We start from the raw sequence: 13,051 nt of genomic DNA, 5'->3' as shown, positions 1-13,051 counted from the left end.
TTACTGAGTGGGTGTAACTTGCCAGCAGTATCAATTGTCCTTTTGGTTTGCATCCGAGGGTGTCCTCAGCAATCACTCCTGAGAACTGTAGAGTGGACTTTTAAGCCCATAATAGATGTAAATTGTCTTTGTAATGAAAATAATAATGGTAATAAGTGTTGTGCCATATTGGGCAAAGTTGGTTTTCATGATGAGACTGAATGTCAAACATTTAAGCCTTCGTTGAGCACAGTCAAAGTTTAGACTAATCCAGACAAGTGGGTAGAAGAACCTGCCATCACCCTCAAAATGCCACTGAAACAACAGTTTCCTGTGTCTACATAGGAGGTGTAGTGTAAGCACAGAGTTATGCTTTATTCACACGACACAACTTCAGCCCTGGTTTTCAACTCACCAACAGTTTTTGGACCACCACGAAAAGGGCAAAAACTAGAGATAAATTACATTACAGATGCATCCATACTAAATATCTGGACCTGTCGAGGAGCCTGTCAGGGAGCTACAGCCAATAGGAGCACAAGACACGGGTTGAGAGGAAACCTGGGTTTTGGTTGCAAAGCCTGTTAGACTTAGACACTGTATGTTCTGCATTCGCAACATTGACCAAAGTTGTTGTTGCGCTAAGAGGAAACATGGTATGTAGGTATATAGGCTATTTCATGAATGTGTCCCAACAACATCAACTGCACAGGGTTGGGGAGTAAAGGAATACAATTAGCAGGACTACATACACGAAAATTCAAAATATGAGCATTTTGTTACAGTTCAAATTGTTGGTATACAGATGCTGTCTTTCAGTTAGGTTTGTTTGTTTGTCTGTTGGTCGGACTATGGTGAAACTAAAGGCCCGTTTTTCTTGTTTTTGTCCATGATAGAGCATGGCCTTGGTGGAGGTCTGCACCCTCTGATTGGCCTTCTTGATTGATTTTGTTTTAATGCTCTCAAATTCATATGAGGCACGCATTACCCAAACTGTTTATGTGCACACACTAACAGCAACAGATGGACATGGAAACAGGCAGTAATTCTGAAACACACCAGGATGAAGCTTCTCACTTTGTCCCCAGTACATCACCAGCCTAGGGGGACACCGAACCCAGAACCCCAGAATGGTCAGTAATCATAAAGTTGTTGACAGGTAACTCTGCAGACCGCACTGCACTGCATTGTGGGATGTAGCAACTCTCTCAAGTGAGAACTCTCTACACTGTGTATCAAACTAAACCTATCTCTGTTAGCACAGAGTAGCTGATGGGGAAGGAAACTTAAAAACTCTTCTTTCCTCCAAGGCAATAGGCCTACAGCTTGTAATCAATACAGATGGTGTTTTAATTTTTACAACATTTTCAACTTCAAAGTAGCACCAATCAATATTTTTACTTGCACAATGGAGGAAATGACTATATGTAATGTGATAGAGGTCACTCATGATGACAAACCCATAGATAATTTTCATCTGACTGCAGTTTCCCTCAGAATTAAAGAGCGTTTAGTGAGTTTAAGCTCATTGTTCTGGTTTTACGGCCTGCGACTTCACTGTTTAGGTTTAGTCTCACGGCTCTCATCAAACTTGTTTGCAGTGGCTGTTAAAACTAAATGAGCAGCTAGCTGGTGAGCGTAATACAGCATTTAGCAGGTAAAGAGCCAGGTATTTGGTGAAAACCAAAACAAAGCTGTAATCTAATTGGCAATCCCATGATGGTCATCGGAAAGGAGGGTGGGGGAGGACTCATTTCATGTCTGCTTCATTTGAGGATTCTTGTGACGGCAAACTTTAAAAATTGTTTTACAAATGAAACAGCTAATTTTCCTCCATATCTTTTTATCCTCAGATTTTTAAAGAGCCAACAAACACAAATATAAGCTATCAGAATTACCAGAATTAAATAGGTGCTCCATTTCCGTAATAAGAGCTTCATTATTGATGATTACATGAACATTACAATCAACAGTAACTATTGCAGCGGTAGTGCAGAAGCTGGTAGTCGTACAGTTGTGTTCTAACTTCTATAGTCTGAATTAATTCAGATAATTTGAACTGCAATTATTATAATATTATTGTAAAAATAATTCAAAGTGAGTCACGTTGCGCAATAGGTAGAAATAAAAGTTAATTGTGTCAGTTTAGCTTGTAGGGAATCAACAGTAACAATTGTATGTCTTTGCTTATAGCAGCAGTGTGTAGGATTTAGTGACATCTAACTGTAAGGTTGCAGATTGCAGTACCACTAACTTAACCCTCCCTTTCCAAGCATATGAAATATAAATAAATATGAAATGAGACTACTTCTCACTTGATTTATTACTTCAGAATTTTTTTTTGTGGCGACAATGTGGTCACAGTCGCTAGTTTCAAGTCTTCCTCAAGACAATATGATGTCAGTTGTGTAAATAATGTTTCCATTTAGAAGAAAATAGATGATAAAGCAGGGTATGATTTGGGGCCTGGCCACCTTGTGATTGACAGGTCACTAATATGGTGAGCTATCATCAGGAGAGAAGCGAAGCAAAACAATGTATATCCACGACACTGTGTACGTGTAAATAACTGTGAACTGTATTTCATTCTCAGAACTTTGACCCTTTCAGTGTGTTTTCAGTTTATGAAAGTTTATTTGAACATTTTTTGTTTTTTGTTCATTTAAAAATGTTGTTTGCGAAAAATGTCTACAACCTGGTGGCATTCTTAAAAATGTAATGTAAAAATGTGCACCTTCTGCCAATAGATCCCCTGTAATCCTAAACTCTGTTCATTTAAATGTGCATTCATTCAATTTTGATAATAAGTATATGTAATATTATGTAAATAACATAAACATATGTAAAACATGAATATTTTGTTAACATAATTTGCTCTTTTGCTGTTGTTTATATGAACAATAAAAGCTTTATTAAAAAAAAATGAATATTACTGTGTATATAAAAGGTTAGCATATGAAGTTTCTGGTTTCATGAGGCCAACCTGCTTCCCAATTCCCCATTTGATCCCACGCAGAAACATGGGCTGATAAGACAGAAGCAAGGTATACGCTGAGCCAGAAAGCCCAGCATGACAGAGGAGGGAACACCGAGGCTCATTAACAGCAGCCGCCTGGACTGATCCCAGTACTCAGTCTGGGGAGTATAAGAGCCAACTCGCTCCATTACAGGGAAGAGAGAGACTTCTAAAGGGCATGACCATCTGGAGCGAACCTCACTCGTTTTTTTTTTCTAAACTGCGAACGGGTGGGAGGCAGAGCCCAGACTCATCAAGCAGGTTGATAATCAGGTGCCACCGAAACTCATTCATGTTGCTCTGTAAAGGGTCAATTGTGGCCGCTGGTGAAATGTAGCAACTGGATGAAATTAAATGGAGGAGAAAAAAAAGATGATTTTTAAGCAGGGTTGGTGTGCTCTGAAAACGTCAGCGTTGGTGAGATATTTTTGTCAAGTAAAAGCAGCCCAATTGTTCAAAGCAAGAGCACTGTCAAATAGAATTAGGACACATTTCTTAAGTAAAAATAAGAAAGAATAACCAAGTGTTCTTCCTCAGTGTCCAGGAAATATCAGTGCAGTGGCGTGGGGACAGGTGAAAACTCAGTATCCAGTGTTGAGATGACATCCGTCCCCTCAGGACAAATGGCTGCATATGAAAAATTGATATGGGGCAGAAAATAGACTTGCAGTTCGATATAGAATAAGGGTGACCATGAGACTAGGAATCCAAATTATAGCAGCACGATTTACCCAAATTAATTATTCACTGGGCAGGAGCCTGGTATCAGTAGCTAGACACACAATTACAAAGACACGGGGTCGGGCTTGTTTAAGGGTACATCCAGAACAAAACTAATGAGGACTGACACACTGATTGATCGCACAGTCCTGGAGCTATTTTTCTGTCCTCTGCTTGTAGTTCTTTGCTTAAAAAAGTTACTCGATATTAGCAATATAAGACAAATGAATGAAGGTAGCCTTAGTTGTAATGTTTTACTGTGAAAGACTGGATCGCTGAGATTGCCTAGAAACAATCTGACATATTGTCAGCAGTACTGAGTCCTCGGAGTCCGAAAAAATAATTACCTCTTCAGAATTACATTACATTATGTATATACATGAAGTGCCCCCAAACTGCTGTTGCAGTAACCCCATTGCTTCACAACTCAGGGGAACTGTTCAACATGCTCACAAGTGACAGCGAGCCTTAATAAGTGAGCCAACAACCACACTGCATGGAACACTGCTTCCGTGCTCAGATCCATGCTCAGGGCAGATACATAGATAATCAAAGCATGACAGCAGGTTTTACATTTCAAATAACCCTCGGTGCATTACCAGCAGTTATTTACAGTGTAAGCACTGCTCATTAATTTTTAAACAGGCCCTTAAGGTCTGGTTGACAGACAAAGCTGGCAAGCAAAAGTAGGAGAATGAACTGTTGTTGTTTTTCAACTCACAATATGAAACATAGTAATGGCACTGAGCAAAGTGCTACAGCATGCATTATTGATGCGTTGATGATGCAATATGTAAAGGTCATGGCCATTGTCTCTTCACACAGTCATTCATCATACAGTGTGCCTCCATGTCCCATGATATATAATATTGGTGTCCAATTTACATTTGATATATTTAGCAGATTGTATTGAGGACAACCGTTTAGACATTTAAATTTCAATAAGTAATTTTCTGCCACTACTGGTCTCTCAATTAAAATGAACAAAACCAGTGCTGTCCCTGCAGTCAGTTTCTCCCAGTTAGAATTCCTTCAGTGATCACCAGCTTTTTGCTGGGAACAGAATTATCTGCAGAGGTCTCCTCATCTCTTAAACAAACACAGCGGGTGATTGAAACTAAAAACACTGAATAAAGATGTTTCACCTTAAAAATTGATGTTTGTCCGATACTGCTGTGGTGATCAAGTCACCGTGACTTTACTTGTAGGTTTGTTGACTCTGGTTTTAAAGTCTCTAGTTCAGCATTAGTGTTTTCGTCTTCATGGACAGCCTTTTAGACCAACCGAACAATGAACAAGACATTTTTAAGCGACTAAAACGTTCCAGTTAACTTTGACCCTTTCGCAGTGTGTTTTCTCTTCATAAAAGACAAACACACTCAGTGCACTGAGGCAGTGACCATAAAGTAGGCTAACCCTGAAACATACACTGCTTTATCATCACCATAATTTACAAAATGAACAACATGCTATATTGACGAAGACTTGAAACTAGATAAAGAGAATGTTTACTGGGGTAATAAATCCAGTGAGACACTGGCTCATTTTCTCATTGACAATCTATACAATCTGACTTCTTTTTGCAACTGGTGGTGTCACCCCCTGCTGGTCATGATAAAGAATGCATGTCACTTCTGTCTGCATTGGTCTCATTGTTCTTCCTTTCATTGCTCTCCTAATCTTCAAAACAAATGGCCCATGTGAAGCAGTTTCACTTTTAAAAAAAAATCAGTATTTCTCAGATGATCATCACCACTTTAACAGAAGGGCTGCTAATGTTTGCTCAACTTGTTTCTCCAGTAACTTAAGATTCAGGCATTTAGAAGGTTTTTAGTGGTAAAACACTAAATAAAGCAGTTTCAACTTAAAAACAAGTGTTGCACACAATACTGGCTGGAGCTGATCTGCTGCTAACGTTAGCTCTGCTTCTGGAAGACCACTACACAGCTGATACGTATGATACGAATAATTGTTGTTGGGATAATGTAACTACACAACTCAATGAATTATATATCGCAGGTCTTTCATGTGGAAATGTTACCTATTATACTCTATTGGTAATTGAATATCTGTTTTTTTCCTACAGACTGCGCTTCAGTGAAACCCCAGTGGAGATGAAGAGAAAGCTTGGCAGATGTCTTTTCTTGCCATGACCCTGACGCCACTGGGAGAAGTGGGAGTCCCAGACCCCACAAATGAGATCGCACAGCTGCCATGTCTCCATCCTCGCCGGCGTTGTTGTGACTGTTAGTCGTGTTGTACGTACAGGTGGAAGCGAGGCTGTGACAGCCTGTACCTGGTAATCCTCCTTTCCAGCTTTCCCTTGCTACAAGCTTTGTAATCTCATTACCCATGCATGTCTCATTAATTCCCGTCATGGCCGCGTGGCCCACCACTCCTGCTGTCACCACCTCGAAAAGATCCTGCAGCCACCGCGCGCCAACCCAAGGCCTCTAAACAAAGCAGGGGGTGAGGAGGGGAAATGGTGGCCTGTGTAGCAGCCACAAATCATTAATGAGGGTCAGACTGTCTCAAACTGTGAGAACTCACCTTGGGCTCAGCTTCTTGCAGCTCTATAAATGAAGAATGTTGTGCTCTCTGATGGATGGACTGCTACAAAATAGAAGGAATTGCAGCATTGTTTGGCCATGATAAGGACTGTTTTAAATAGCTGCAGGCTCACATATTATATCCCACTATATTTGTTTAAATGAGTGGAACATTCAATGGATTTTTGTGGTTATCACTTGCGGCACTCAAAATGCATAGCTGATGCTGACACGACCAGGTCAGTCATACTAATTAAACTAGATGAAGCTGTGTCTTGACTATGGTATGTGTAGTGTAATGAGGGTGCTAATGATGCTTTAAAAGTGTTTATCGAAAGACTCGCCACATAGTGCTTACTCCGCTCTTTTATTACATAGCTTCATGACTAACTTCAATATCTTTAAATGACAATATTTGTCATCGTGATTGCAAAGATGGAAGTCATCCAACTGCTACTGAGTTTGCAAAGTGAAACACACAAGGCTGTAGAGAAGATGAGATTGCTTTAATTAGAGTTTTTCAGAAGATACCTTATGTGGTAGTGCAATTTAAAGTGGTTTCAGGACACAATAATGAAGGGCACCCTAACAGAGAGTGGGAGTAAAGCAGGTCACATGTTTACACTGCCATTTTTACAGGAAAGGTGTAAGCAAAATGAATGGCACTTGCGTTGATTTCTAGCAATCAGAGTTCACTGAACACTGTAAGTCAAAGGACATTGAAAGCTATGTTGCAGAACTTGTTTGATTAAATATTACTGACCCCTATAATTCCCCGGTGTGAATTCACAAGTCTTGAGACAGCTGGAGCAGACAACGTTGCAGACCTGCAGAACCCCGACACCTGCAATCAGTGTTGTTTTCGTCAACGATGACGATGACGAAATCATTTCGTTGACGCCACTTTTTTTCATGACTATAACAAGACGGTGACGAGATAAACATGGCTCTTTGATGACTAAAACATGACGAGACTTGTGTGAGTTTTCGTTGACGAGACGAGAATGGACGAAAATGTTAGCGGGTGGTCTGTCAGACGTTTAAAATGCATGACATCTCTGCTTATTGTGCCTGTCAATTAAAACCTCAAAAGTATCTGCTGCTGCATTCTGTCCTTGTTTGGGCACGCCCACCACCTGCATGCAGCGCACAACGTGCTCAGCACGTCACACTGTTTTCATTCATCACAGACAATGGACCATGATGGCGGCAGTTTCAACACAGGGGCTTGGTGGTCGCAAACGTAGAGACGACATATGGGTGTATTTTAAATATAACCCAGCAGAAAATAAAACGGAGTGTATTGTGAAGGAAGATGGTGACAAATGTGGCCACAAAGTAGGCGGAAAAAATACGACCAACCTTAAGCGGCACCTGAAGGCTCGCCACAAGGATATTTTTTCAAAGGTAAGTTACAAGTGCTGTTAACATATCCTATAGCCTACTTAACGTTATAATGATTTCTCGACAATCGGCCCATGATAAATTTCATAGTAAGCTTATAAATTAATAAGTTTTCCACATACTCCTGGCGCAAATGGGCTGCTAACTTCAGGCTAAAAATAGCTTTTGTTACACTAACGTCAATTCGTGTTACTTTAGCAGCATGTTTAGCCATGTTTACATTCAGTCAGTGACGGCGTGGTCATCTCTTTGTGTGTTTATGTTCTGTCAGTACATAACTTGATATGTTAAACAGGTCGAGTTACTGTTATACATAGAGTCTGCTAGCTTTAGCCCTAAAAGCAGTTGTTGTGCAGTACAGTAAAGTACAGATGCATTATAATTTGGCCGCTGCTCAGAATTAAAGATCAGAAAGCTTTAGTACAGGGTCAGTTAATAAGCTGTGTATTTTTGTTTTGCTTGTTTGATAGTTAAGACCATTCTATTTTCTTAACATGGTAGTATTTTGACTATTTTTCATAGTATTTTTAATGATATACCTACATTTGACTGTTTTGTATTCAACTGTAAACCTTTACAGGAGGTGTACGTTGTATGCAGAGATAGAGTAATTGTATCCCTTCTTTGTTTTTTCCTCAACCAGATCCCAGAGACCAGCACTCCTAAAGAGAAACCTGGTGGTCCAAAAAACAACAGGGCACAGTCATCTATCCCAGCAGCCTTCGCTACATTGTTTACATTATTTACAGGGTGGTCTTATTTATTTGGTTCCAAAAACTTAAGAACTTGTTTGTTTCATACATCCAAGTATGTATAACTCTCTTGTATAACTTACAACCTACCTCACTGTACCTCAGGAATCTTTAATTATTTTATTACATTGTTTGCACAAGTTAGAGATGGAGTGGGGTTATATGATGTCTGTTTTTACAAATAATGTTCTTCTTAATTGCACTGGCAGACAAGGCCAAGTTGAGCATATGTGTTCTTCATCCATCACTCATATTTTGGGCATGTGTATGTTCATTGTACTTTAGCAAATTCTGAGAAATAAAGCCACAATTGCCGAAGTAGAATGTTTTTGTTTTTGGCTTTTTTGGAGTAATTAACATTGATTCCACGGTTACCACTTTCTGTGTGTAATGCACAATCCTTAGATCAGAAAGTATTTGCAGTTGGGTGGAAACCTTATATGTCTAAAACCATTCCTTTATTGTAATTATTGGTGAAAATAGCCGATCTGCAAGATCACAATGTGTTGAACTTATAGATCTGCTGCTATTTTCACAACTTGTGTGACACTGCCCAACCGCAATCTACAATACTTATTGACCTAAATTAATTTGTTAAAAGACTATACTTCTTTCTTTTCTTGACTAAAACTAGACTAAAACCTTTTTGACTTTTCGTCGACTAAAACTGGACTAAAACTATCACATATAGAAGTGACTAAAATTTGACTAAAACTAATAAGCATTTTAGTCCAAAAGACTAAGACTAAGACTAAATCTAAGATGGTTGTCAAAAACAACACTGCCTGCAATGACCTCATCTTTGGAGGCGGATGTCACTTCAGTGACTGTTAGTGATGTACCAATAAAACCACATGAACCATTTCTTTATTTTGTGAGCCCACTAGATGGCGTTCTCTGTTCAACAAAATGCTGAAAGCACACTAACCCTTACATTACCCTTGCTCTTGAACCTTCTTCTTTAAACCATGAGTGCCATCTAGTCTACTAGTGACCATTAGCATAGCAATGGGCAGTGAAATCAGTAAGCAAACTTGTATGTAGCATTAGCTAGTCTGTATCTTTGATAGAGTTACTGTACATACATCATCACTGTCTGAATGAATTCTGAAATGCACCACCACCAACAGCATCTCCAACCTAAACAACAGAATGTCAGTTGTCAATACCAACCAAAATGACGCATATGAGCGAGACAAACGCTTAAAAAAGTGAAGTAGTTACAGGGGTTATAGGGGGTAAAGTTATATAAAAAGTTGTTGTTTTTTTTACATGGGACACGAACCCCTCTCTCCTGGGTGAAAGTCTGCCGTTTGCTCGTTTGCTGTACCTGATTCTCCAAGCATCCTGGTCCACAACAGCACTAGACCATGCTCACTTGGTGCTGTAAAAATACAGCAGGTGAAGAAACAAGCGTTTTCCTACCAATATGAAGGTGTCTCAATTTCAAGTCATTGTGATTGCATCAACCACCAGACTGATAAGATAAGCTTCATTGTCCTCTCTAAATATAAAATGCTTTCTATAATCAGGTTAAACTTTTAGCTTGTTAACGATGAGTCTGATCACTACTGTTTCTTGCCTGGCCATACTTCAATAGGCCAATGTTCAATATAATATGTTCACGGATATCAGGTAAGTAAAGTGTTATCAAAGCCCAAAGAAACAATGGTAAAAAATGAGACAATTACTCTATGGTAAGTCCAGATAAAATATGCATACCCTGCTGAAGAGATATTTAATGTATAGCAACAGTTCCAAACTTGCTAAAAGAAAACAACATCAACCTGAGCAAAACCTCAGGCATTTTTTGACATCAAATGATAACTGGGACTTTTGAAATAATGAGGAGTTATAAAACCGTTTTCATCACTTTAATGATGCAATGGCAATGTATTCAAAACCTTACAGCATTACCATATCCACCTCTTCTAGTGTGTTTCCTGTATGAAAATTCTGCTTTTCATGCCATGTGCAAAAGTTCAGTCTACATGATGATGTGATAGTAAGTGTTATGTTATGACAGCTAGTCCCTGTACACACTCTAAAAGCCAGAAACAGTTTTCTGAGCAATTCCAAAACCATGTCCCAGGTGTCTAAAGTGTTAGCACAACCGGTGAAAGCATGGATTTGACAGTTTCAATAACACAAATCCCAAAAAAAGAAATGAAATGAAAATGAAATACATTGTACTTGTGGAAGGCCCATATGGTCTGTGTGAAAGTGGTAATTGCACTTATCATATGCCAGACACACATGCAATAGATTAATGTTACGGCTGGATGAACTTGATGACACTTGGCGAACAAAAATAATGAATATCGAAATTAATTTTTTGGATCATAATGCTACACTAGTGTGTCTGTAGAATAAAAAGAACAATCTGATGGTTTTATATTGGTTAGAATCTTGCCCTTTCTCTCACAGTAAGCTGTTATCCTGTACTGTGTCAAAATAACATGCAGGATTGGTAACAGAAAAATATATGGATAAAATTAAAAGAAATAACAAAGGGAGATGCACACATTGTTCAAAACTATTTAAATAAAACGGTCAGGATAAGGCTTATATATTTATTTAATTTATTTTACAGAATTTTTTTATTACAAAATGAAATGCGATACTCTTTTTTTCAACAGCAGAGGATGTAATCTACTTGATTTCATGTGTTTGACAGCATACTTCACTGTCAGTTAAAGATAAAGTTAAAGAATCACAATTACGTTTTTAAAATGCGACAAACTGAAAAACTGAACTTTTCAGAGGACAAAAGTGGATATTAGCTAACATTAGCTTGCTAAAATATGGCTAATATTAGCTTGCTAACATATAGCTAACATTAGCTTGCTAACATAAGCTTGCTAACAGCTAACATTAACTTGCTAACATAAGCTTGCTAACATAAGCTTGCTAACATATAGCTAACTTTAGCTTGCTAACATTAGCCTCCTAACCAGGAACACATGCAAGCCTTAGTTTGTTTATTTGAAGAGGTATTATTTATTTAGATTATTCATTTATTTTGATTTGATTGATGATTTATTTTTTGCCATTAAACATAAAATTATTTCAGTTGCAATTTTAAGAGGAGATATGTGTTGTTTTTCACTGTTTACCTACCCCAGAGAAACACAAAGGGATTCTCTTTAATAAGAAAGATAAGATAAGAGAGATTAAGATTTATTAATATGTATATCCCTTTTTTTACCTTAATTATGCATGTCTATTATGCATATCAAAAGCATTATAAGCAACCTATTTATTTCAAGACCTTGTTATCATTGGAGATCACAACAATGGAGATCATCACCCGAAATCATGGTGGCCTCTACTGTCCCCAATAGTGGTAAAAGCTGACTGGTGTAAATTATAAGGAAAAAAAATAAACACTTGAGGTTTGAGATGGAAGCTCCACCAATCATTTCAGCAACGGTTTAAATTACTCATGGCAACCAAGCCAAAAGATCAGAGTGGATGGTTGTTTGAGGTACAATGAAAAGGAAAAAAAAGAAAAAGAAAAAAAAATCATTCAAACAATTGAATGATTTCAGTAAATTGGCACCTCAGTCGTATTTTAGTGATTACAGACACTCTGTCTCCTTGATGTCAAGACTCTTCTGGGCTCTGAGTGTCTCTGTGGCTCTGCTTATTGTAGCAGCAGGGAACAGCACAAATCAACACCTGCCAAAGGATGCTGATGCTGATGCACTCTGTGGATATCTGTGGTCATAAACAATGTCTAGTACAGTAATAAACATTCCAATAATTAAATAGCATCCCTGGGCTGCAGACAGACTGTGCTTACATCTGTGGTCTAAAGGATCTGACAACTGAGAATGTGTTCAGTACCTTTTGAAATATGTTCGACACTTACCTGACTGAGGAACTTTCTGTGAAGCAAACACCAGCTACAGTGCATTCAGGTGGGGCAGAGGAGTCAACATCATACAGCAGAGACATAATCAAAACAGTTTTTAAAAATTGTAATATTTAGTCCTTCTTTTGCTTCCTCTGTACTGTAAAAAAAGAGTTATTTTACAGAAATGTACTGTATTATTAGAATGATTTTTATTGTTTTGTCTAAGTGCAAATGCCATTAAAAAACAATATGGATTTGTTTTTACAGTTTTATTCAATAGCTTAATGGTATTGAATATTAAATATACTATATTTAATTACATTTAAAGAAAAATACACATCATATTGCTTAATGTAAAATTAAGGAAACTTTCTGTTACATAATACATGGTGAAGACGAGCTGCTGAAGTTCAAAGTGAGCATCAGAATGAGGAAGAAAGGTGATTTAGTGTGGCATGGTTGACTTTGAATGTGGCATGGTTGTTGGTCTGAGAATTTCACAAGCTGCTGATCTACTGGGATATTCATGTAGAACCATCTCTAGGGTTTACAGAGAATGGTCCGAAAAAATAGAAAATATCCAGTGAGCCTTGATGCCTTGTTGATGCCAGAGGTCAGAGGAGAATGGCCAGGGGGGTTTGACAGTAACACAAATAACCACTTGTTACAACCAAGGTATGCAGAAGAGAAAACATGTCCAACCTTGAAGCAGATGAAGACCACACCGCCACTTTATTAGGTATACTTTGCTAGTTAATGAGTGGCCTGTGAG

The sequence above is a fragment of the Centropristis striata genome, chromosome 3 (genome assembly GCF_030273125.1).
Source record: "Centropristis striata isolate RG_2023a ecotype Rhode Island chromosome 3, C.striata_1.0, whole genome shotgun sequence".
Lineage (NCBI taxonomy): Eukaryota > Metazoa > Chordata > Actinopteri > Perciformes > Serranidae > Centropristis > Centropristis striata.
Note: the sequence above shows the minus strand (reverse complement) of the source record.